This window comes from Colias eurytheme, chromosome 7, assembly GCF_061535395.1.
Source record: "Colias eurytheme isolate Ceu_HAF_F1 chromosome 7, ilColEury1 Martin Lab GWU primary, whole genome shotgun sequence".
In the NCBI taxonomy this organism is placed as follows: domain Eukaryota; kingdom Metazoa; phylum Arthropoda; class Insecta; order Lepidoptera; family Pieridae; genus Colias; species Colias eurytheme.
The window spans coordinates 10,252,144-10,276,890 of NC_142986.1; the positions used below are offsets into that span (position 1 = coordinate 10,252,144).

Genomic DNA, 24,747 nt, shown 5'->3' on the forward strand with positions numbered 1-24,747 from the left:
TCTGGAACTTCAAAAATATTTCTTTACTTGGTAAAATATATCTCGAAGTAGGTATCATTATTAAATAAATATATTATACTGCGTTCAATATTAAAGAAAAAAAATATTGCAAGATGTTTTCTTGTTTTGAATTTTTGATGGCGAATTTTCCGTAGTAACTAGGTATATTTTAAGATATTGAAAAAGCTTGGAATTTAACCAAATAATATCGTTATCGGTATAATTAGGTATGAAAATAAGTAATAACTAAACTATTCATAGCTTTTCGTGTCTATCAAGTGTCTCTTTGAAATTTACTTCGTGCTTTAATACTTCAAATTTATCTCTAAAACCTTTTCTAATATTATGTAGGCGCTTGTAATTACGACAAAGTAAAAGTATAATATTATACCGAAATGAAGTAAATATTTATGAACCAAAAAACTTGCAAATGTAGACCGCAATTAGCAAGTGAGCATAGAGAGAGAATAACGAGTTACTCACATAAATTTAACAAATAAGGTGATTTTCAGGTATAAAATATAAATAAATAACTTTTTCTGGACATTTAATTCTACGCCATCTAAAAAAATAAGAAAAGCTTACTTAGATTAAAAAATAATGAAAAGGTACCTACTTACACATTTATACGTACATATATTATATTATACTAGCGGTCCGCCCCGGCTTCGCCCGTGGTACATATGAAAAATAGATGTTGGCCGATTCTCAGACTTACCCGATATGCACAGAAAATTTCATGTGAATCGGTCCACCCGTTTCGGAGGAGTATGCAGACTAACATTGTGACACGAGAATTTTATATATAAGAAGATGTATACAAGATACTCTAAAATTGTTTAAAAAATATTCTATGACCTTTTTTTCGATAGTAGATTGAACCCAAGCCCCCTGCTACAAAAGTCACTAACCACTATACCACACGTCAATAAAAAAAAACTAATGAACAAAGCGCACAAAGCTGGCAGTTCTAGATACGTCAAACACAGACTTTAGCTTTTTTATCAGTCTAGATAAGCTTTGTCGGCTAGGTACGCTTTGAGACTTACACGAATAAAAATACCATTTGCGTACTTTTTCCTCTTTATTTAGTCAGAAGTAGAATTAATAGTTGTTTTATAAAATATATGCTTTGTAAAAAGCGAATTAATTTGGTAATGTATTTTTTTGTCATTCTTTCCTTCAGACAATATCGGGCTTAGAATCTTAAGAGTGTATTTGAAAAGAATGAGAATGTCTTAAAAATTATTGACCTAGATAATATTCCAATGACTTTCATAGAACTTTTTTTTTATAAAAATAGCAAATTTCAATGATATTTTGTCTCGTGGAAAAAAAAGCCTGTTTCGGCTTTGTTGTTATGTTAAAAAATCCGGTTAGATAGTTCCTTTTTGCATAATAAAAGATACTCTTAAAGATTCGCGCCATATCTAGATGGCCATGCCAGATGACAAAATAAATCCTTGTTCTAGAACTTTCTAGAACCATCGAGAACATGAGTCTCAATGGAAATTTTCATGTTAACGTAAACACTGAATTCTCCAGTTAACCTTTGGGTATTTTTTGGCTCGTTGCGTACAATGAAAGGGTTTAAATGGGACCCTTTATCCCGTAATGTGCGTTATTTGAATCGAAATACGCGTTTTCAATCTTGATTGACGAAGAATATCGTATAATCTTTTTTATCTATGGTTCTATTCAGACCTTAGTTTGTGTTGTCTATAAATGTTTAAAGTTATTGAACTATTTTTATAAACATTTATTTGACGTTACATTCAATGTGTAGAAAATGGTTAAAGAAGAACTGTAAAATACATTTTGAAGACAGAAGAAGGGATTTCTACTAAATGGTCATTTAACATGTTCAAAATTGTGTCACAATAAATAACCGTTTAGTTACAAAAAAAGGGATAACTTGGAAATTCGACTAATTTTTATCGATTATTTTCACTATCTATGATGTTATTCATGTTTAAACATATTTACCAGAAAAGAAAAGAACACAAAAGATCTTTACAAGATGTTACTTTTTAATAGCAGTACCTAGGTAAAACTATAAAAAACAAAAAACCGGCCAAGTGCGAGTCGGACTCGCGCACCGAGGGTTCCGTACAAACCTGCAAGGTTTACAAAGTTGATTTTGTTACAGCTTAAAGGTATTATAGACCTGAGTATTTGGTATGAATTTCAATTTAATCTCTACGCGTTTATGAGGAAATGGGTAGTAAGTTTAAAATTATTAAAAAAAAATATATTATGTGATGTAACTAAAAATTTATGGTTTTCGTAATTTTTCCTTTATCTATGCTATAAGACGTTGCTTCGTACCAAATTTCAAGTTTCTGAGTTCACGGGAAGCACCCTGTAGGTTTTGATTCCCTTGCAAGTGTCGAAAATTTGCGGCATAAACGGCTGTATCTTTTGATTGCGTTGGCTTAGAAGTTTGGATTTTTCACAGCTTCAAGGGACAGTAGACTTGAGTAATTGATATAAATTTCAGCTTCATACCTCCACGCGTTCCTGAGAAAAAGGGTCTTGACAGACGGACGGACGGACAACAAAGTGATCCTATAAGGGTTCCGTTTTTTTCCTTTTGAGGTACGGAACCCTAAAAACAAGAAAAACACTAGCTCCGTTGAATGCGGTTTGTAAACAGCCATTTTCAGGCCTTGGACTTTGAAAATAACGTCTTTTTAATAGTTTCTAATGTAGGTGTTTAAAACGTTTAGAGACCCATTTAATATTGAACAGATTTGCGTTGTGAATGTTTTTCAATATATTTTTTGTGAATTCAACTGTTTTTGGAGCAGTTTTTATATTGAAACTAGCGGTCCGCCCCGGCTTCGCCCGTGGTACATATTTACGTTTTCTCTACATAAAAACCATCCTCGTACTTCAAGGAATATAATAAAAAAAGAATTAGCGAAATCGGTTCAGCCGTTCTCGAGTTATGCGCTTACCAACACATTTTGCGATTCATTTTTATATATAAGAAGACTATGGATCGATATGAACTTTACTTAAGGTAAGCAATACTTAACTTTAAAGGAGCGAAATAGAGTGAGGAAAATAATTGAAAATGTGAAGTGTACTTGACAGATGTCAGGGGCAGAGAGAGTTTATAGTTAAATGTTATAAAAGATTTGTTTTGCATGTTTGTATGTTTTTTTATAATTATTTTACAAGTAGAAAGATACGTTCTTCAGTGATTTCTTCTACTTTCCGAATCGGTGGTGAATGGTAAATCTATGTAATGTCGATTCAAAAGTGCTTCTAGAAAGACTACATAAATAATTGAGTCTGAGTGATATAATATATGCAATTTTTGCCAAGTCAATCGTTGCAAAACTATTAAAATAAATAGCGGTTACAACTGATCCGGATATTTTGAATTTAGCAATAAACAGTTGTAAAGAAAATTATTACGGTTCTCGAGGGGCGCTTTGATAAAAAGAAAAAGTGATAAGGCTTCCATATTTCATTTTGAGCGTTAAAGAAATGGGATTTTGCTAGATGTAGAGTTCAGCTTACGGAAAACAAGAAAATTATTTTTCGATACTATAATGGGTTTTATGTGGATATTGTTTGTTGTATAAATGATATGTGTGTTTTATCTTCTGCTATACTTATAGGCTTAGATTCCATTAGCCTTTATCCCGTAATGTGCGTTATTTGAAACGAAATACGCGTTTTCAATCTTGATTGACGAAGAATATCGTATAATATTTTTTATCTATGGTTCTATTCAGATGGTAACATTAGTTTGTTTGGTCTATAAATATAGCATTAAGTATATTAAAAGAAAATATAGACTATAGTTTCCAGAGGGGTTTGTATATATCGTAAATCTTTTTTATCAATGATATTGACTGATACAAAACAAATCTTCAACATTTACATATTTTGTTTACTCTACTACCTTCGTTCAAACTAACGTTGCCGTCGTGTAAAAAAAATGCTATCTGGAAATATTTTTTTTTATATTTTATATTTTTATTTCACGAGTCATTTTTGAGAAGAAATAGCATGAGACTGGTAGTTGCTCTTTGCAAGATTTTTTTTTTTTTATTGTACTACACTGCTATGCCTGAGACAAACAAATAATATGCCAGATAATTATGTGTGTAAAACAACTGATTTTTTAACTACCCAAACAAAAGTTTTTTTACAGAAACATTTACGCTTAAATGGTTTCTATATAAAACGCATTATATTACCTAGCTAAAAGTAACTTATAGAATATCTAAAAGATCCTAAAATGTGTTCAAAGAGCTATCGGAACCAGTGTAGCGAATTTTACAATCTATTTAATCGGCACATACATGAAATCCACGTAAAGTTGTTTGAGCAGAATATAATGTGAAAACTTTATATTATCCTGCATTTTTAATATGTGAACTGAAATTATCTTTACAAATATAAAGGAAATTAAAAAGTGTTGAGATTTTTGTATTCAACACCGTGTAATAGCTTTTCTAAAACTCCATATTCTATGGAAACGGCATTTTCATATATTGTCAAAGCTGTGAGCCAATTGCAAAGAATTCTATTTCTTCTAGAAGCGACGTTTTCTGTATATTTTGCTTATTATATAAAGATAAGAAAGGGTTATGAGAGGATCGCGCGAAATGAAATTCAACTTTACTTGAAAAATATACGTGCGTTATTGATTGAAAAACAGCTGAATATTTTCCCTATCACCTTGCTATTGTTATGGCAATTTTATTTAGGTATTCTAGCCATTAACTACAGCAAAAAAATAAGAGAGGACAAAATGTACAAAATAGGTTTATAATCGTTTATCGTCTAAAGTTTTAATATTTTTATTAATTTATTGACATGTGCCTACATCTTATTCAATAGGAAGTTGCGTGCTACGACTCTGAATCTTAAGTGTGAATATTTTTATCAGTATTTTAAAATATGTAAATTGTATCAGACACTATAATATACTTACGTATGCTTGTTTTTATCTCTCAAGTTCAATAATATTAAAAATAGGTATCTAGCCCACAAAATTGTTAGAGCAAGTCGTGAGAACTATTTCAACCCTTCGTTCTATGAGGCGTGTGATCTTTATGAATGAATTTCATATGTAATCGAATGTTCATTTTTCATTGATAATGTTCAATAGCTCGGTGTCTTTGGTAACAGAGCATAGAGAGATTGATAGAGAGATATGTTAGGTCTATATAACTTGAATGATGTTATAAAAATAAAAAGGTCATAAACTAATAATATAATAAAGCGTATAGGATATAATTTTTTTATTAAAATGACCATAGTAAACAAAAGTAAAATTTGTTATTTGTTATACTGTAAGAAACTTTACAGAATTTAAAAACTAGTAGATCTACTCGTCTTAATCGAGAGTAGTCTTTGTTATATTGTATTTTATCTTATTTAACACTAGCTTTCCACCCGCGGCTTCGCCCTCGCAGTCAAAGAAAAACCCGCATAGTTCCCGTTCCCGTGGAATTTCCGGGATAAAACCTATCCAAAGTAGCCTATGTCCTTTCTCGGGTATCAAAATATCTCTAGGTATACCAAATTTCATGCGAATTGGTTCAGTAATTAAGGCGTGATTGAGTAACAGACAGACAGACAGAGTTACTTTCGCATTTATAATATTAGTATGGATGTCTTTAAAATTACTTATTTACAATTTTTTTATTGTAAAAAAAGTCTTATCCAGGCAAATCACTGCATAATGAGGTACTACAAGGCAATTCTTTTTGCGTTTAGTCCTACATACCCAAAAAAGGCTTTAGGAATAAAGTTATAAATCCCGTTTTAGTGCTAAACTTTACGACACTTGCTCGTTTCTTATGTTTACAACTTGCTCTTAAAGCTAATATGTATAGGTCTTTATGTCTTTATCTCTAATCTGGATTCGAGAGGGTTCTTGATCGGAATAATTTTTATATTTATAGTCCATTCAAATGTGAGGCCTTTAATTATTAAGTTTATTCGTAGACTATACATAATTTATTCCTTTAGTTTTAAGTAGATATATATATTTAGTTAACGCTTTTTTAATTAAGCAAAAGAAAATGTTTAAAAAAACAATTTATCGTAAATGAAATAATTACTTCAAAAATACTAATTAATAATTATCATATAATTATGTAAGTGGGGCTCATTAGCCTGCCATGACTGAAGGTAGGTAGGAAGGTAGGTAGGTAGGTCCAGCAGTGGACAAAATATAGGCTGACAATGATGATAGGGATGATCACAGGGGATGATGAATTATGTCGAGCTAATATTTAATATATATATATTCATTTCATTACATTCCCACCTTTAACTATTTAAAAATTATGTATAAAATTCTATAAAATAAATAAACACTAACAAAAACTTATTTAGGTACTGAAATAATTAACAATACCCACATTTCATGGATTTAAATGTTTATTTATAGCAGTATTTCGAAGCAAATAAGCCTGTATATTTTATTAGTCTATCAGACTAACACCCTCCATATTTAGAGCTTAAACTTTATATTTATTGCAGTCTGTAATTTAAATAATTTTATATTCACATAGGAAAATAAAATTTTATACATGAAATAAATACTCTAATTTTGGAGTCGTATTTTGGCCGCATATAATTTTTTGGTTCTTTTAAAAAGCAAGTATTGATTTTTCTTCTTTAACATGTATTTTAATTTTCTAAAAAGTAATTCAATTAAATCCTCTGTAAATCAACTTTGACCTGCGTCTAAATACCTCGATTCCACGAAAGGCACACAATTTTCTAAAACACAGTGAAATTTTATATTACAGAAAATATTCTCTATAACTCTTTATTCTATTTACGTCCAAAAGACGAGTTTAAGAATAAACATTAATAAGAAATAACAAAGCCTAAATACCTACATCTAAATCAAAACATTTTCCATAACCAATTTCGTGGAATACATTTTCCTTCTAAAATAAATCTATAAGATCTAAAACAGCCCTCAGATACGTCCAATATTTCCTTTTAATGTTCCCGACGTAATTAGGGATGTCCGCACGCTATCGATGAAACACTCACGATATTAAAAAGTATCGACCATTTTGCTTTCATATAAACCTGATCTTTGTTACATTATGTTGATTACGAATAAGATGGTCCGGTTATATTTTGTTATGATTTTTTATTGGATCATGGCTTTGACCAAATTTATAAGCATTAGGTAAATTTTAATTTTAATTTTAATTTAAATCTATACAACATATACAAGAAAGACGTTAGTAATTTGAGAGGAATGAGACGAGTGAGTACAAAGTTGTTGTTTAAAGCAAATGTATAAGCCCATAGCATGACTGAATTACATACAATTTTGATACTAAAAAGAAATATCTTAATTTAGGGGTTACTGCAAAACATTAACTTTGATTCATTTCCTTGACCTGGGCAGATGCAAGACCAACGCCGTATACAAATAAAATAGCATAGAAACGTGTCCATAAAAGAGAAAATACAAACAATTTAATAGAAGTGAATTAGACACATATTTCCCGCAGAGCAATTCTAAACGCTGCACTTAACTAAATTATTCCATGAAATATCCACCGTGGTCATACAGAGCAGTTAAATTATAAACGAAATTAATTTGATGAAATAAAACCTGCACCTAGTTTAGACTAGAATTTGGTTAAAGAGGAATAATTTAATTTATTTGTCAATGTACTAACTTTAACTAGGTACTAAATAAAAAAAAACTGTCTCAATCGTGAAAATAATCGTTAAATATTTCCCAAGATCGAAATATCTACTTCATAGTCAAAATCTATAATCAATTGCCTTGTATACCCCAGGTGTTTAATAAAATATCTGAAAGTCAAATATAAACAAATATTCATATTATGTATTTGTTTTATCGATAAATTATTTTCAGACATCCCTATTTATAATCCCAGCTTATGGGATAAGTCTGCGTATTTGTCATTGGTTTTACAGTTTTATTGTGTTACCGAGTAGTGTAACGAAATGTTTATTTTATTGAATCCCAGCTCATCCCATAAGCGTACTTTACCTGTTGTTATTTTTGTAAATGTACGCATTTTCTTTAATTTAAACTAAAACCTTTTTGTTTTAAAACTAAATTGTTAGGAGATATTTTATGTCAAACAAAATAAATATTTCGTTTAGATGAGAACTCATATTTTCTTTCATCGTTATAATTATGCCTTGACAAACATTTCTTTTGCAATTTTAATGTGTCAATGAATGTGGAGTTACCATGACAACGATCAATCTCAAAGTTGTCGTATTTTGCAAAATTTTAAACATTAAAAAAATCACGAATAAGCTGCAATCAATATTGCATTATAAATACTATTACTTAACTTATTTCTAGATAAATGCATGCATATAATTTAAGCATTTCAAAACGGTAAAAGAATACAAAAAAAAAATACACCATCCTTAATATTTTCTCTATTCTCTTAGGTCTTAAAAGTAGAAAACTTATGACTCTTTTATTTTGCCGACAATATTTAAATCAAAAGGAGCGTTGTTTAATAAACTGAAGATAAGAATGTTATAAAATAATATTTTCTTTTGTGTAAATTCCAGAGCATACTAATTTTAGTAGAGATTTAGGTTACCAACATAATATTTATTATTATTTTCATCAGAATATCGTCCCTGTTTTGTAGAGCGTATTTTATTAATTACTAGAGGTCCGCCCCGGCTTCGCCCGTGGTTTATAATATTTCGCAATAAAAGGTAGCCTATGTCCTTTCTCGGGTATCAAAATATCTCCATACCAAATTTCAAAATTGAACAGATTTGCGTTGTGAATGTTTTTCAATGAATTTTTTTTAATAAAACTTTTTTTGGAGCAATTTTTATATTGAAACTATGGATCGGTATGAACTTTACTTTTGGTAAGCTATACTAAACTTGGGAGCGAAAAAGAGTGAGGAAAATTGAAAATGTGAAGTGTACTTGACAGATGTCAGGGGCAGAGAGAGTTTATAGTTAAATGTTATAAAAGATTTGTTTTGTATGTTTGTATGTTTTTTTATAATTATTTTGCAAGTATAAAAATACATTTCTCAGTGATTTCTTCTGCTTTCCGAATCGGTGGTGAATGGTAAATCTATGTAATGTCGATTCAAAAGTGCTTCTAGAAAGACTACATAAATAATTGAGTCTGAGTGATATATATGCAATTTTTGCCAAGTCAATCGTTGCAAAACTATAAAAATAAATAGCGGTTACAACTGATCCGGATATTTTGAATTTAACAATAAACAGTTGTAAAGAAAATTATTATGGTTTTCGAGGGGCGCTTTGATAAAAAGGAAAAGTGATAAGGCTTCCATATTTCATTTTGAGCGAAAAAAAAATGGGATTTTGCTAGATGTATAGAGTACCTATTCAGCTTACGGCAAACAAGAAAATTATTTTTCGATACTATAATAGGTTTATGTGGATATTGTTAGTAGTATATATGAGATGTGTGTTTTATCTTCTGCTATACATATAGGTATATGGGACCCTTTATCCCGTAATGTGCGTTATTTGAAACGAAATACGCGTTTTCAATCTTGATTGACGAAGAATATCGTATAATATTAATTTTTATATATGGTTCTATTCAGATGGTAACATTAGTTTGTTTGGTCTATAAATATAGCATAAAGTATATTAAAAGAAAATATAGACTATAGTTTCCAGAGGGGTTAGAATATATCGTAAACAATTTTATCACAGATATGGACTGATACACAAACAAATTTTTAACATTTACATATTTTGTTTACTCTACTACCTTTGTTCAAACTAACGTTCGCGTCGTGTAAAAAAAAATGCTATCTGGAAATATTTTTTTTTTATATTTTATATTTTTATTTCACGAGTCATTTTTGAGAAGAAATAGCATGAGACTAGTAGCTTTGCAAGAACTACTAGTCTTTGCAAGAATTGTTTTTTTTTATTGTACTACACTACTATGCCTGAGATAAACAAATAATGTGTCTGATATCTATGCATGTAACACAACAGATTTTTTAATTACCCCAAACAAAAGCTTTTTTACAGAAACGTTTAACCCTTAAATGGTTTCCATATAAAACTCGTTATATTTATTACATTATATTACCTAGCTAAAAGTAACTTATAGAATATCTAAAATATCCTAAAATGTGTTCAAAGATCTATCGGAGCCAGTGTAGCGAATTTTACAATCTATTTAATCGGCACATACATGAAATCTACGTAAAGTTCTTCAAGCAGAATTTAATGTGGAAACTTTATATTTTCCTGCGTTTTTAATATGTGAACTGAAATTATCTTTACAAATATAAAGGAAATTAAAAAGTGTTGAGAGTTTTGTATTCAACATCGTGAAATAGTTTTTCTAAGGCTTCATATGCTATGGAAACGGCATTTTCATATATTGTCAAAGCTGTGAGCCAATTGCAAAGAATTCTATTTCTTCTAGAAGCGACTTAAGTGTCTGTTTTCTGTATATTTTGCTTATTATATAAAGATAAGAAAGGGTTATGAGAGGATCGCGCGAAATGGAATTCAACTTTACTTGAAAAATATACGTGCGTTATTGATTGAAAAACAGCTGAATATTTTCCCTGTCACCTTGCTATTGTTATGGCAATTTCATTCAGGTATTCTAGCCATTAACTACAGCAAAAAAATAAGAGAGGACAAAATGTACAAAATAGGTATAGAATCGTTTATCGTCTAAAGTTTTAATATATTTATTGACTTGTACGGTCTACATCTTATTCAATTTGCGTGCTACGACTCTGAGGCCGAGATTCAACTTAAAAGTGTGAATATTTTTATCAGTATTTTGAAAAATGTAAATTGTATCAAACACTATAATATACTAACGTATGCTTGTTTCCATATTTTTCTCTCTTAATATTCATTTTATTCCTTACGTTCAATAGTTATTAAATAAAAAGATTTCTAGCCCACACAATTGCTAGCTAGACCTTAACAAGTCGTGACAACTATTTCAACCCTTCGTTCTATGAAGCGATACGATTCTACGAAGCTATCAAATGAACGAAATGTAATCGAATGTTCTTTTTCATTGATAATGTTCAATAGCTCAGTGTCTTTGGTAACAGAGCATAGAGAGATTGATCTAGAGAGATATGTAAGTGCTATATAACTTGAAGGATGTTATAAAAATAAAAAGGTCATAAACTAATAATATAATAAAGCGTATAGGATATAATATTTTTATTAAAATGACCATAGTAAACAAAAGTAAAATTTGTTATTTGTTATACTGTAAGAAACTTTACAGAATTTAAAAACTAGTAGATCTACTCGTCTTAATCGAGAGTAGTCTTTGTTATATTGTATTTTATCTTATTTAACATGTCTTTAAAATTACTTATTTACAATTTTTTTATTGTTAAAAAAAAAGTCTTATCCAGGCAAATCACTGCATAATAAGGTTCTACAAGGCAATTCTTTTTCCGTTTAGTACCTGCATACCCAAAAAAGGCTTCAGTAATAAAGTTATAAATCCCCTTTTAGTGCTAAACTTTACGACACTTGCTCGTTTCTTATGTTTACAACTTGCTCTTAAAGCTAATATTATGTATAGGTCTTTATCTCTAATCTGGATTCGAGAGGGTTCTTGATCGGAATAATTTTTATATTTATAGTCCATTCTAATGTGAGGCCTTTAATTATGAAGTTTATTCGTAGACTATACATAATTTATTCCTTTAGTTTTAAGTAGATATTTATTTAATTAACGCTTTTTTAATTAAGCAAAGAAAATGTTTAAAAAAACAATTTATCGTAAATGAAATAATTACTTCAAAAATACTAATTAATAATTATCATATAATTATGTAAGTGGGCTCATTGGCCTGCCATGACTAAAGGTAGGTAGGTCCTAGGTAGGTCCAGCAGTGGACATAATATAGGCTGACAATGATGATGAATTATGTCGAGCTATTATTTAATATATACATTTCATTTATATATATTCATTTCATTACATTCCCACCTTTAACTATTTAAAAAATATGTATAAAATGCTATAAAAATAAATAAACACTAACATAAACTTATTTACTGAAATAATTAACAATACCCATATTTCATGGATTATAATGTTTATTTATAGCAGTATTTCGAAGCAAATAAGCCTGTATATTTTATTAGTCTACCAGACTAACACCCTCCATATTTAGAGCTTAAACTTTATATTTATTGCAGTCTGTAATTTAAATAATTTTATATTCACATAAGAAAATACAATTTTATACATGAAATAAATGCTTACTCTAATTTTGGAGTCGTATTTTTGCCGCATATAATTTTTTGGTTCTTTTAAGACGATACACAAAAAAAAAATCCACTGCTTGGCGGGCGGAGTCTAATAGCTCGCTATCGCGAACGCGGGTGTGCGCGATTTCATTCTTGCAAACTCGCCGCGCTGCCGCTGGCCGACTCGGGACAAACATGTATGGAGTCGTCATACAGTTATAATATTGTTATACATTTATTTAATTGTTGATTTATTGGTTTTATTTTCTTGCTTATAAACAAATAAGTAATCTTCTTTCCAACAACTACTTAGACATTATTAATAATTATTATTATTTCGTAATGTTTACTTTATTACAAAATAATACAGGTTATAAATAATCTTTAAAACAACAAGAAATATTGTTACTCTGAAAAAATGAAATGGTACTCAATAACGCGGACTACTGAATTGATTTAGATAGAATTTGATGCTGACGTAGATATTACATCATGCCCAGAAATGAAAGGTACTATTTCTGAAAGAAGTTATAAACCCTAATTTTTCTCAGTCAAAGTCAAGAGTGGAAGATATCACTAATACAGTAAAACTGATGCGAAACTTTGGATGTTAATTTGTATATTTTTTTGTTACTTAGTTGTTACTTAATCACGTCAAGACTACATTACCAATTTTGATAAAATATAGCTAATTGCCTGGATTTACACATAGGATACTTTTTATCCGAACTGAACACTTCTGTGGGATAAAACAGGATTCACGATATAACCTAATTCCACGCGGGCAAAGCCGCGGTCGGAATGATATTTTTTTAAATAAAAAAATTGTTTAAAAAAAACACAAAATATATTGACGCATGTATTTATTTTTTGCACTCTATTATAATTGTAATTATTCATTACAAATAATCAAAATAAAATAGCCAGAACAAAGTTAGGCCCTGGTAGGGTAGGTAGGCAGGTACAGCAATGTGAGACGAACACTGGCTTATTTATACCAATAATAATGTATTATAAACATTAAATTAAGTTTACAACAAAAATACATAATATTAGCTAATGTGAAAACGAATCAACCAATCATCCCACAACAATGAAATGTGCACACAAATATTCATCCAAATCGGTTCATGTGATTAGGAGGAGTGACTGCAGCGCCATCTTCCGGGCCCAATTGTGTTTCCAGATCACCCAGGAACTCAATTTAATATACTTACACAAAATTTTTCGAAATGAAAACTCACATTACTATGTAAATATGAATAAAAACCTGTTTTAGTACTAAGCAATTTCCCGCACAGGTGTAGTAAGTATAAATGAAATAAATATCAACATCAAATTCTTTATACAACATACTTATCTACCACCTACTAAGAAATGTAATTCTTGAAATTTTTTCGTATTTTTTTTAATATAATACTACTCCAATGAGCTCCTGTTCCATATTACGTCCAGTGTCCACCATACTTCCACTAAGTTCACCATGATTTTTTATTTCTTTGCACTTTGTTGCTTTTTGCTAAAAATGGAATCATGCGATAAAAGCAGTAGAGCGTTGATAACATACATTTTTGACTGAATAAAGGTACTTACGAAGGAGTGGGTTCACATTGTGAACAATCAGTGGGTTTATTTTCCTTCTGGATTCTGGATTTCTGAAAAGATTATTTATGCTATAAATGAAAAAATCTTACACATTCGTTATGTACTTAAAACAGGGGTACATATCAAACATCGTCTATAATACAATTATCATCAAATTTAAAATAAAACCAACTTACTTCATTAATTTGTTCCAATTGTAAGCATTCTTTTTCCTCCAACCTTTATGTTTCTTCTTCTTATTTTCTTTATTGTCCCCATTTGTCTCATTTTGTCTTATCGTGTTGTCACCCTTTTTTACGATTGCGCGAGCGACACAAGTTCCCCGTGTGACGGCCGTAGCGGGAATGACTCGTGCAGTGATCGGGGTAGGAAGGTACAGGGCGGCTCTCGCTATATTGGCTGGTCGCGCGCTAATTTCAAGTATTTGTTGTTTATTTCAAAACCATCGCATATTTCAAAATTATAAATCGGTAGACGTATAGGTTGTATATTTTATAGTTAATATCCAAAAAGTCGTAACTTTACGTTTGTTATTTTGAAGATGCCAGAGATTAAAAAAAAATAACAATGAGAACTTTGTATTTTTTTTCTATCGAGAAAATATCATGGAATCATGTTTCTAAAACGGTAGACGTATTGTGTTACTATTGAACTTTCTTGTGAAGAATTTTCATCACGACAACTTTAATAATATAAAAATTACGAAGGTTTAAAAAGGGCCGTAAATGTTAGAAAAATTAATTCATCACCTTAAAAAGCAAGTATTGATTTTTCTTCTTTAACATATTTTAATTTTCTAAAAAGTAATTCAATTAAATCCTCTGTAAATCAACTTTGACCTGCGTCTAAATACCTCGATTCCACGAAAGGCACACAATTTTCTAAAACACAGTGAAATTTTATATTACAGAAAATATTCTCTATAACTCTTTATTCTATTTACGTCCAAAAGACGAGTTTAAGAATAAACATTAATAAGAAATAACAAAGCCTAAATACCTACATCTAAATCAAAACATTTTCCATAACCAATTTCGTGGAATACATTTTCCTTCTAAAATAAATCTATAAGATCTAAAACAGCCCTCAGATACGTCCAATATTTCCTTTTAATGTTCCCGACGTAATTAGAGATGTCCGCACGCTATCGATGAAACACTCACGATATTAAAAAGTATCGACCATTTTGCTTTCATATAAACCTGATCTTTGTTACATTATGTTGATTACGAATAAGATATGGTCCGGTTATATTTTGTTATGATTTAGGCTTTGACCAAATTTATAAGCATTAGGTAAATTTTAATTTTAATTTAAATTACAACAAGAAAGACGTAAGTAATTTGAGAGGAATGAGACGAGTGAGTACAAAGTTGTTGTTTAAAGCAAATGTATAAGCCCATAGTATGACTGAATTATATACAATTTTGATACTAAAAAGCAATATCTTAATCCCTCAGTCCCTGAATCACAGACACAATAGAAAATCTATTGTGTCGCGGCCCGATCAGGCCGCTCGGTGGTCAATGGGTTAATTTAGGGGTTACTGCAAAACATTAACTTTGATTCATTTCCTTGACCTGGGCAGATGCAAAACCAACTCCGTATACAAATAAAATAGCATAGAAACGTGCCTAAAACGTGAATAAAAGAGAAAATACAAACAATTTAATAGAAGTGAATAGACACATATTGCCCGCAGAGCAATTCTAAACGCTGCACTTAACTAAATTATTCCATGAAATATCCACCGTGGTTATATAGAGCAGTTAAATTATAAACGAAATTAATTTGATGAAATAAAACCTGCACCTAGTTGAGACTAGAATTTGGTTAAAGAGGAATAATTTAATTTATTTGTCAATGTACTAACTTTAACTAGGTACTAAATTAAAAAAAAAATGTCTCAATCGTGAAAATAATCGTTAAATATTTCCCAAGATCGAAATATCTACTTCATAGTCAAAATCTATAATCAATTGCCTTGTATACCCCAGGTTTTTAATAAAATATCTGAAAGTCAAATATCAACAAATATTCATATGTATTTGTTTTATCGATAAATTATTTTCAGACATCCCTATTTATAATCCCAGCTTATGGGATACGTATCTGCGTATTTGTCATTGGTTTTACAGTTTTATTGTGTTGCCGAGTAGTGTAACGAAATGTTTTATTTTATTGAATCCCAGCTCATCCCATTAGCGTACTTTACCTGTTGTTATTTTTGTAAATGAACGCATTTTCTTCAACTTAAACTAAAACCTTTTTGTTTTAAAACTTAATTGTTAGGAGATATTTTTTGTCAAACAAAATAAATATTTCGTTTAGATGAGAACTCATATTTTCTTTCGTCGTTATAATCATGCCTTGACAAACATTTCTTTTGCAATTTTCATATGTGGCGATGACTGTCATATGAATATCATTCTCGACATCATATTTTTAAAAAATAACTCCTATTCCTATTAAGCGCGTCACACACGGTGAAGATAGGTACTTTAATATTTTATCTTAAGATACTGTTATATTTTATATTACAGTATCATAAGGTATCCGGTATCAGCGTTCTGACCATCATTTTTTCTTTTTGTCATTGCGTACTAAGACCCCTTTAGAACCGCCATCCTGTTACAAATGACCCGAAATTTTGTGGTCAGAACGCTGATACCGGATACCTTATGATACTGTAATATAAAATATAACAGTATCTTAAGATAAAATATTATAGTATCTTCACCGTGTGTGACGCGCTTTATATGGAAATTTGTTACCATGACAACGATCAATCTAAAAGTTATAGCAAACAATAAAAAAATCACGAATAAGCTGCATTCATGGACGTATAAAAAAAGACGGACGGTATATCGCCTAAACATTGAGTGAAGCCTAGTAATGGCGGCGAAACATCCATGTGTGTGTGCCATGTTGCCATGGCAACAGCTGTGTTGATGACAATGGCGGCTGTATTTTTTTCTATAAATTTTGCCGTAATAATTTTGTCATTAAAACATAAAAGAAATAACTTGCTTCCCTGTGGAATGTAATCCCTTGTGTTTTGTTATTTAAAATTGTACTGTTGCGACACCATTTAACAACGCATGACGGCATTTTAAATATTTTTTGTGAAACAGTGACGCAGTTAATCAGTCGGTAGTTCACGACGTAATGGCGGCCGACTAGCTTACTATGGTGAGAGTGTGTGCGTGTTTATTGTCTTTACGCGATCGCTAGCTTACTATGGTGGCTTCACGTTGTTTGTTCGTAATACGGCGTCCGTCTTTTTTTATACGTCCATGGCTGCATTATAAATACTATTACTTAACTCTTTTTCTAGATAAACGGTCTACATATTTTAATTATATTATTATGCATATAATGTAAGCATTTCAAAACAGTAAAAGAATACAAAAAAAAAATACACCATCCTCAATATTTTCTCTATTCTCTTAGGTCTTAGAAGTAGAAAACTTATGACTCTTTTATTTTGCCGACAATATTTAAATCAAAAGGAGCGTTGTTTAATAAACTGAAGATAAGAATGTTATAAAATAATATTTTCTTTCATGTAAATTCCAGAGCATACTAATTTTAGTAGAGATTTAGGTTACCAACATAATATTTATTATTATTTTCATCAGAATATCGTCCCTGTTTTGTAGAGCGTATTTTATTAATTACTAGAGGTCCGTCCCGGCTTCGCCCGTGGTACATATTTCGCAATAAAAGGTAGCCTATGTCCTTTCTCGGGTATCAAAATATCTCCATACCAAATTTCATGCAAATTGGTTCAGTAGTTTAGGCGTGATTGAGTAACAGACAGACAGACAGAGTTACTTTCGCATTTATAATATTAGTATGGATTAGAGTATTCATTTATTATGTACCTATTACTAATTTCTGAGGTAGGAACCTATTAAAGCTCGCGGTTTTACTCACGTAGTAGGTACCCAAAAAAAATTAAAAAAGTAAATTTGTACTCGTCTAGACTATAAAAATCTTTACCAAACTTTATACTGATCAGTTCAACTACAAATACTATATCATCTGTCTTTAAATGTTATATTATGCATGAATAAATTATATATGTACCTAATACTATAACATATATATTAAAATGTTATTCCGCTCTTCCAAGACAGAATTCTCCAATCTAATCGGATAATAAAGGGACAACCGTATATCTTTCCGGTTTATCCTTCAAGATGCAAGATGCATACTTCAATAAAAATATAATCTCACATCGGACCAAACCCCGTACCATGTTTTAAAGCAATATTATTTCCAATGGGGAAAAGAGACAGCGCAATATAAGTCGTATAGTGCCATCACTTTCCCACACTGGAAATAAGACCGATATAAGGTAGCCAGTATATACGCGGGATACACGACCTACTTTCGCGACCCCATGAGATGAAAAAATCACGAAATTTTCAACATTTTTTCATTAACCACCCGCTCCTTTGATGCGGTTAGCGAATTTAATTTTTACAGATTATTTTCTGCTTTATTATGTTTGTTTTCATCTGTTTGCGAACGATTATTAAATGTTTTTTAACGTGTGGGAAATAAATTCGACATCTTTTTATGAGTATAGAATTGTTTAACGAAATAGCGCCGTAGCCACGGGTACAAAGCTAGTTTAATATGGAAATAATATACTGTATAATGCATAAACTTTCTCAACTTTAATATCGTTAATCTTACAATAAAAAATCTATTTAAATATTAGAGAAACGTCGTCGCAAGCTTGGGGCTTATTTCTTTTATTCGAACTCGAAGAATATAATACATATTTAATATAATGTATTATATAAAAAATGTTAGGCAAATATCACAGTATTTTTTTGATTACATTTCATTTTTCTTCAAGCATATTCAAATTCTATGTAAATAGATTAAAACTAATTCATTTCAGAATAAGATATCAAAGCTTATTTCTACAAATTATGTAATTGTATATTAGATAAAATTCTAAAACATCCAGGAGTAAATAACCTATAAAATAATGTTAATTTGCTTCATCATAATATTATAATGTTGATGTTGCAATCAATAAACAAGATTTCAGTCTAATCATGTCTCTACATAATTTATATATAAATTGAATATCAATAGGTAATTTCTGTATAGGAGGAATTCAGGAATATATAGAATTTAGTGAGTCTTTACGACCCTATAGAATTTACTGTAAACATCTTTGTGTCACGCAAATACGTATCACTACATAGTATAAAACAAAGTCGCTTTCTCTGTCCCTATGTCCCTTTGTATGCTTAAATCTTTAAAACTACGCAACGGATTTTGATGCGGTTTTTTTTAATACATAAAGTGATCCAAGAGGAAGGTTTTAGTACATAATTTATTAGGATTTAGATAAAGCGGGCGAAGCCGCGGGCGGAAAGCTAGTAATGAATAAAAAACAAAAGTGTATTTTACAAAACGAGTAAAAAATTCTCTGAATTTTTGCAGTGCGACTATCCGAACTGGTGTGCATGAAAGAAAAAAAAAACAAAATAGTTCGTGTATTTGAAAATGGAATGTTTTTCAATTCATATAATCCATGAGTACCATAGAAATCTAAATAACAAGACACATAGAAGTGCTATAATGTCATAATTCATATGAAAACCGCTGTCGCCAAAATCAACACATTTAAACGAATAGCTAAACAGTACACACAAGTAAACTATGCCTTTTATTGGACAGCTTGATTTTAGTGAAAACTAACTTAAATATTAAATTAAGCTTTTTAATATGTATCCTAACGCACGAATTTACGGTTTATTTTAGAATAACATCCCTAAGTATATGAGACGTTTTGTTTCTTTTTGTTCCAATACGAAAAAATTCGGCTTTTCTACAACAGAAGTTGTCAATTTTCAATAGATATAACGTTGAACATAAACTCATAGAAATAAGGTTGAAATTTGTGTTAAACGTGATAATAAGAATGGTAGACTGTGTCATTCATTGTTATTTCGATTACCATGGTGACACTCGTAATACTTGTAAATATTCTATAATTTTAAGGAAAAACGGCATTATTTCTAAAAAAGAAATATTTACAGATGAAATATTATTCCTTTATTAGTATAATTACAACTTGTGGAAGAATTTCCGCATTGGGATATGCTGAAACACACCATGTTTATACACATGCGTCTCCAGAGCAACTGAACAGTGACGAACACGCTGGTGTTGTGAAAGTCACCTGAGTGGCGACAAGGTCACGCGCGCTTACGACTTCTAGTGTCTTGTTATTTAGATTTCTATGATGAGTACTAAATCGAAACTAATTTAACGTTTCATAATCTCAGGACCGAGAACTTTTAAAATTCATAATCTCCGAACAAAAGTATTTAAATTTTAAACGCGAATCGAACAAACGAAACGAAACCCAATTACGACTTAAACTTTTCGAATATTCGCGAAATACATAATAATGAGAAAAATTACTACTCAAAAGATATTATCCAAATTTGAGTTTTAAGATTAATAGCAGAGGGTAGGTTTTCGTTTGAACAAGTTCTGTGAGGTCGAAGTTCAATTGAAAATTGTTTACAAACTATTTGACAGTTAATTATAGGATTGTTAGAGTTTATTAGTGTTTTATTAGATTGTTATAGTTATAATGGAATATTTAAATTAAATTTGTTTTGTGGATAATGGAGTTCAGTTAACAAATTATTGTTTATTTTGAAGTTTTGCGTGTTTAATGAAGAGCTTAATTAGAGTAAAAAAAATTGTATAGATAGATTTGGTACGTGCTATATATATCTGGTATTTACTGAAACTATAGAAAAAAGCTGAAATTCATAAATAAAACTGTTTCTTTTATTAACCTAATTAATGTAATACTTAAGATCGTTTATGTAACATTTGTATCATATTCTAGGCCTAGTGACCTAATGGTTTTCTGCAAACCCACATTAGCTCTTATCTATCTAGGCTTATCTATTTCCAACACCCTTGTGAGGCAAATTACTAGATATTATATGCTTCAAAATTTCACATCAAACAAATTTTCATTTTCATTTTCATTTTCTATACTAATATACTAATATTATAAAGCTGAAGAGTTTGTTTGTTTGAACGCGCTAATCTCAGGAACTACTGGTCGTATTTGAATAATTCTTTCAGTGTAAGCATAGTGCAAGATAGCCCATTCATCGAGGTTAGCGGCTATTTATCATTACGCTAAGACCAATAGGAGCGGAGCCACGGGGGTGAAACCGCGGAGCGCAGCTAGTAAATAATATAGGTACTAAAACCTTCCTCTTGAATCACTATTTATTTAATAATACCGCAAAATCCGTTGCGTAGTTTTAAAGATTTAAGATTACATAAGATTTAAGCATACAAAGGGACATAGGTACAGAAAAAGCGACTATGTTTTATACTATGTAGTGAAGATTCCTTCTAAAGTCCCATCATTTCCTTGGCTCCACTCCAACACTGGACATAAAAGGTCAATCAAGTTTTTTGCACCGCTCTCATTCCCACCAACATTCTATACCCTGTACTTTGAACTTTCAAACTACCGTCATTTATCACAAGTTGGAATTCAGAAGAATTTTTAACCGCCTTAAAGAGTTGGCGAAATTCAATTTAAAGATGTGTTCTTGGTTGGGAAATTTCTTTAAATGTTATATTTAAGGGTACTTTGTGAATTATGACATACGGTAAAAATTCCTTCTATTCTACGTCTTCTTCTTCTTCTTCTTCTTTAAGCCTTAATTCACCCATAGTCGGGTATAGGCCTCCTCATGTTTTTTCCACTCTTTGCGTCTATTCTACGTCTTATTATACAGTAAATTATTCTAGTAGATTATATTATGATAATAATATATGGCCTTTGAAGTTAATAATTATTTGTAGAGGCAATTGGTATAGTGGTAAGTAATCGGGACTCAATAAAGCGGGTTCGATCTACACTAAAAATGTAATAAGCGTAATTTTTGTACAAACTAGTGTATTCATATTATTCTAATATATAGGTACCTACGTATTTTCGAAAAATAATAAAAATTGTTGTGGAATGATTTATTATTTATTTATTTATTTACTCTTTAATGTACAACATATTAAAATAAAAGTACATAAAACAAAACCATTTAAATGTACAAATGATTTTGTATTTTATTAGCAAAAAAAATAAGTATAGTTAAATACCTAGGTACTTATGATTCATGCTTTGGGTTAATTTCATTCATGTCACATGTATCTGATCAAAAATATAAATGTAAATAAATGCAACAGCCATTAATTAAATTATCTTTATTTTAAAGTAAAACTTATAAATATTTATACGTAATATTCAGCAAAACTCCATTTTAAATTTGATTTCCTTTAAAAAAGACGAATCTTACCGGCCATTCGAATTTCGAGACCAAATTGGTCATCAGCTTGACTGATAGCTCTATATTACGGCGATCTATTTCAACTTTTAAACTTTACATGTTCGACCACTGTTTTCCAAAAATAAAGTATTAAAATGGGAGATTATGCATTATGCAGTGTACTTATGTCAAACTGTGTTTTGATATTCTATTTTTAATTTTATTGTTCTTTTCCCCTATTATTTTACACTAGCCGCTCCTCCGTCCGCCCCTGCTTTGCCCGTGGTACATAGTTCGCAAAAAAATGGTAGCCTATGTTCTTTCTCAGGGTCTGAAGATTATTTGTGCCAAATTTCATCAAAATCGGTCCAGTAGTTTATGCGTGAAAACCATATACATACAAACCTTTCTTCTTTATAATATTAGTATAGATTTACCACATTATATTTATTTCCATGGATGTATTAATGTGTTTTTATTATTTCTCTTACGTATAATATTATGTTCTATTAACAGATATTAACGACCGGGCCTTTATCCGCGTTTAAAGTTAAGTTCGTCATAAAATCTGCTAACTGATAGTAAAGTTGGTTTAGTTTTTACGGAGTTATAATATCCGAAACAATTATAGAGATCTGTTAAACATTTTATACATTTATTTACTTATTGTTTTGTTTTACTTCCATGTGCCTCAATGAAAATTTATTTTTCTAGAAAGTAATAAAACATCTATTTCTGCTTGTAATCTGAAATTTTAATGAGCGCTTCTAGTTAAAAGTTCAGTTTAGTTTAATAAATACGTAAAGAAATGTCGAGTATGGACGAACCGGTCGAATTTTCGTGGTCATTGCAAAATTTATAGACGAATTTAAGTCTCCACAGAGATTCCAAGTTTTAATTAGTGCTGCAGTTTCAATATATTGGATTTAATACTGGACTCTCGAAGTATCTGAGCTTGGTCATCGCTTTTATAGGGTGAAAATATATAACATTCTCGAACGTTATTACAGTATTTAGATATTTTATTTATTTTATAGGCGAGAAATAGATATTATGAAAGAGGATTTAAGGAGAAGATACTTTATTTTTCAACAAAGTAGAGACTAGCTTTCTATCCGTGGCTTCACCCGCTCTGATGGAAACTTCAAAAATACAAATACCAATATCTTCCTCGAGAACCACTCTATCTATTTAAAAAAACTGCATCAAAGTCAGTTGCGTATAGTTTTAAAGATATAGACAGCGGGAAGCAACTTTGTACTAAACTATGCAGTGATAAATGAATACGAAACAAATTGTTAAATAAATTATAATTAAAATTATATAATTTTATTTTAATGGAAATTGTAGCGACGAAAAACAAGTGCCTACAAACGAATAAAACTAAATCGATATCAATAAAAGATTCACAAGTACCCAGTAAGTACCTATATCACATTAAACTGCCTATTTGAAAACAACAGAATGTGTCTGTTAACTTGTCAATTAACTACATTTTATTTACCTACATATTTTTAACCGACTTCGAACAAATAGGTACGTGAGGTAGGAATATCTAGTGACATAAGTCAACCTTAGTCTGGCAAGGCATACAATTATTGTACGTTATACTAGTTATGAAAATTGATTAGCTAAATTAATATGAAATATTTTATTTGCTTCATACTTAAATAGACTCACTCGTCTAACTCATAAAGGTTGTATCTAAAATATTTATTTATTTATTATTTATTTATTTATAATAAGGTACCTTACAGCTAGTGATACAATTTTTGAGAAGAATAAATACTATCTAAGCTACGCCAATTAAAAGTTACACCAATAGGTAGTAAAAATAATATACGTATGTGAACAAAGACTAGTATAAGAATTTTAAATTAAATTATTAAATTATTTATCTTTACACACGTATAAATGAAACGGAGTCGAAATTTATAGTATTTCTCTTCGTTTGCCTACACCTACAAACGCAAAACTTTAAAACAGTTTTAATATAGATACTACTTGTCTAAAGTTAAATATAACTCATAGAGCTATCATCATTTCAAATCTTTGAAACTTTTCACTATGTGAGCAGTCGCAGGCAGAACTTAGTTTAAAATAAACAGAAACTCAACAAATCCTTAACGAACACGACTAAATAAAATAATAGTTGAACTTTCCCGAAACATAAATTGCTCATTCCCAGAACTTGCAAAAAGTTTCCGACACAAATCCGCTCGGACGTGCGTAGATCCACCGTTTGAGATGAATTTATAAGGCTTAGACTAAATTATGGAGCATTTTTTTAATAAATAAATAAACTAAGACCAACCTATTTATATAATAAAGAGGAAAGTTTTGTGTCTTATTCAACAAATTTAGGAAAACCAGCAGAAAGCTGCATTATTCAGAACAATCTACCTGTACAGACTATCACTACATAAAACAAAGTCGCTTTCTCTGTCCCTATGTCCCTATGTGTGCTTATATCTTTAAAACTACGCAACGGATTTTGATGCGGTTTTTTTGAATAGATAGAGTGATTCAAGAGGAAGGTTTT

The 24,747-nt window shown here is 30.3% G+C and overlaps 1 long non-coding RNA gene across 1 annotated transcript; it reads right to left on the minus strand.

The window, feature by feature from the left end:
* Nucleotides 1–13,716: 13,716 nt before the first annotated feature.
* Nucleotides 13,717–14,377, minus strand: LOC149907304 (uncharacterized). The gene is made up of 3 exons (XR_016456922.1): nucleotides 14,040–14,377; nucleotides 13,852–13,913; nucleotides 13,717–13,777 (listed from the first exon to the last, which is right to left on the minus strand). It is a non-coding gene; the product is annotated as an uncharacterized LOC149907304 (long non-coding RNA).
* Between the last annotated feature and the right edge of the window lie 10,370 nt (nucleotides 14,378–24,747).